This window comes from Solanum pennellii, chromosome 2 (assembly GCF_001406875.1).
Source record: "Solanum pennellii chromosome 2, SPENNV200".
Classification (NCBI taxonomy): domain Eukaryota; kingdom Viridiplantae; phylum Streptophyta; class Magnoliopsida; order Solanales; family Solanaceae; genus Solanum; species Solanum pennellii.
This window is the reverse complement of record NC_028638.1, coordinates 11,330,019-11,333,295: the sequence shown is the minus strand read 5'-3', so window position 1 is coordinate 11,333,295 and position 3,277 is coordinate 11,330,019.

Here is a 3,277-nt window from a genome sequence, read left to right as displayed (position 1 = left end):
CTACTAATCCATCTACGTCTCGTTGATCAAACGACTGCTCGCCATTTGGTTGTAGATTTGCACTACTAAGTTTGACAGTTTCGGGTCAAAAGCAAGGGTCCTTTCCAAGGATCCTTAGGGTGGTCCTTGGGGAGTCGTAACCATAAGTTTCGGCTCTAAACACACTCTAATACGTGTTCAACACCTTTCTACTAATTTTCATTAAATTCCGACTCTTAAAACACCATGAAACATGCCAAGGCACTCTAACCTCTATTCCACTAGTCTCCGAAAGTCGTGGACGTTTTTAGACGTTTTGACTCGAACGCTTCCAAATTAGTTTAAATACATTATTTTAGGCCTGTAACAGTGTTTCAAGTCTTAATCAATCTTGTGAGGCTCTATACCAAGTCATGGACTTTCTGAGTGTTACATAAACTCAATGGACAATCCACTTAGTTCAATAAATTTATAACACTTGGATGTCCATGGATAACGTGCCTCTTTAAAAACTTATTATAACAAATACACTGGGAAAAAGTCTAGTGAAAGAAAAATAGTACACACATCTCATAATACACATTGAGTGCTGTCTAATTAAAAACCTTACCAGGAAAACCCAATTGGGACAATTCTATGGTTAAGAAAAAGAGTACAACACATGTTTCACTAACCCTGATGAAAGCTTTACTTGATATCTCAGAGATGACACATTCCAATCTTATATTCAACTTCTCAAATTTTTACATTGGCAATGCCTTAATGAATAATTATTTAAAATTATTACTTGAACAAATCTTTTGAACTTCTATCTCACCATTTTATTGAAAATCATTTGTGAAGAAGAACTTTGGTGAAATGTACTCTATCCAGTCTCTTTTAATATATCATTCCTTCAATCGAGCTATACATGGATCATTATCTTCATACATAGGGGATGAAATATCTCTTTTCGAAGAAAAATTGCACAATTTGTGGCATCTGCATAATCAATAATCTTTATGTACACCAATTTCACTAATACATAATATTTTTCATTCGTTTTGATATGATCAAAATCGACTTTCCTTTTGTTAAAAAATCTCACAACCATTGGGGTACTCAATGAATTTTTTTAAAAACATTTTAAATCAACAAACAAAGTGTTGTGCATTATCATTTTAGACAAGGTCATGCTCACTAGGCAATTTACCTTTCTTGTTCGTGATCATGTATATATAGTTTACATTTTGTTATCTTTTTTGGCCATTCTTTCAATCATTCATCCTTGCCTTCACCATTAGCTTTATAGTTACATATCATAAAAATATCCTCAGAATAGGACATAATTACGCATCCAGGACACTAATTATTGAGCTAAATCAACATCAAATAACTGAAAATATACATGTGACTTTTTGAAAATTTTCATTACAAAAAGAAATTCAAAATTAATATATAAAAACTCACGTAATCTGATGGAAAGAATAATGGGAGGCAAGAAAAGGTCTGAGAAACATAAATAGAGAAAAATTCTCATGTTCAAAGAGAGTTCATTCATTTTTCCAAATCTACCATACCATCCTCTAAGCTTACATTTCAAGCCAACAAGTTCTGATTGTGATTCTAATCTAATCGTTAGATGATATATGCATAGAAAATAAATGAAAACCTGTTATTTCTATGTGTATTGTTTGAACTTATTTGTAAGTGTGAGCACACTTTGCTTATACCATCCAAGGCTTACTTTAATATATGTTTAAGGGATGTTCTTTGATATATGACGATGCTAGGATGACATTGTTTGATTGGTATGTTTGAAGTAGTGTATCATTGGTGTATGCATTGTTGTCTATCAATTATGTAATTGTCTTCAATCCTTCAGTATTAGCCTTAAATGCTTTCAATTATATACACATGTGTTAAATAACATGGAAAGGTAAACTAATGTGAATGTATATGTTGCCAAGTGTATATGTGTAAGACCTTGAAAATGAAATAGGGTGCATTAGAGCATCACATGAGTGTCTTGAGTTAATAACTTTATAAAATAATGAGAAATAACTTTTAATAGCTGGTCTAAAGATTTTTGAGGTCAAATTTCAAGGGACGACCAAGATGTCTGTGAACTAGTATTTTTCATTCTTGTGTGTTCTAGTATGTTTTCATTGTTTTGGTGTGTCGTTTGGAGTCTAAAATTAGTGGATATGACCCTAGAATATATATGCTTTTGTTAAGGGTAAAAGCGGCCGCACATGACTTCCCAAGGACTACCCTAGGGTTCCTTGAGGAGGACCCAAACGTTGGCCAAAAAATTGTCAAGACAGCCTTGACCTATGCCCCTAATCAATGACCCGTCAAGTGGTTGACGCCTCGTAGGAAGGAGGAGTGGCTCCACACTTAGTCGTGGGATCTTAGCCCCCAACTTGAGGGGCCTCAGTCACAATCCACGGATGACCAGGACGGTCAATAAACCTAAACACGGTCTGTGGATGGTGGCCGTCATTTGGTCCCCTGTATTATTACCAAGAATTGGCCGAGCCAAGGGTGGTTTGGTAAATACCACCCCTGGAAAATTAAATATGGAGACGGATATTTGATGTATTTTAGGGTATTTTACGTAAGTTAAGACACTTAAACCTTGAATTAGACTTCATTCTTCAAAACTCAAAACCCTTCCCTCCCAAAAGTTCTCTCAAATCTATGGAAGCTTAATGTCTAATTGGAGCTAGGATTGAAGATTTCTATTGGTTTCTTCTACAATTTGGTGGACTTCTTAATACTAAGATATGGTGATCCTTTAGCTAGAGTTATGTTTCACTCTAGAGCCAATTCCCAAATAGTTTTAAAGTTTTCCTAAAGATGATCAAAAACTCCAATTCATTCTCAAACTCATGGGTTCTTGCATTAAATGATTCAAATGAATTGTTATGATTTAATTGATGATTTCAAGTGAAAAACTCCATCAACCCAGGATCCATCTAATTCCTTAATTTTGGCTTGCAAAGTGGGTTTGATGAATGTGATTCAATATTGTAAAAATTGTACTTGTATTATGTTGTAGTGTTGTTATCTATTGTTATCCATGCCTAATTTTTATGAATTGTTGGACAATTGAGAAAGAGTGATCATGGTTTTGATGAAGAGTAAGTTGACCTAACTTGCTTTGGTTTTATTGAATTGTTCTTGGGTGGCATGGTCCACTTCTGCTGGCAGTGTTTAGCTATTATACATGTACATGTATGTCTATTGTGATGATGACCTTTAAGGCATTGGATGTTAAGTGAGTTAATCTTATAATGCACATGTATAGAGGTGT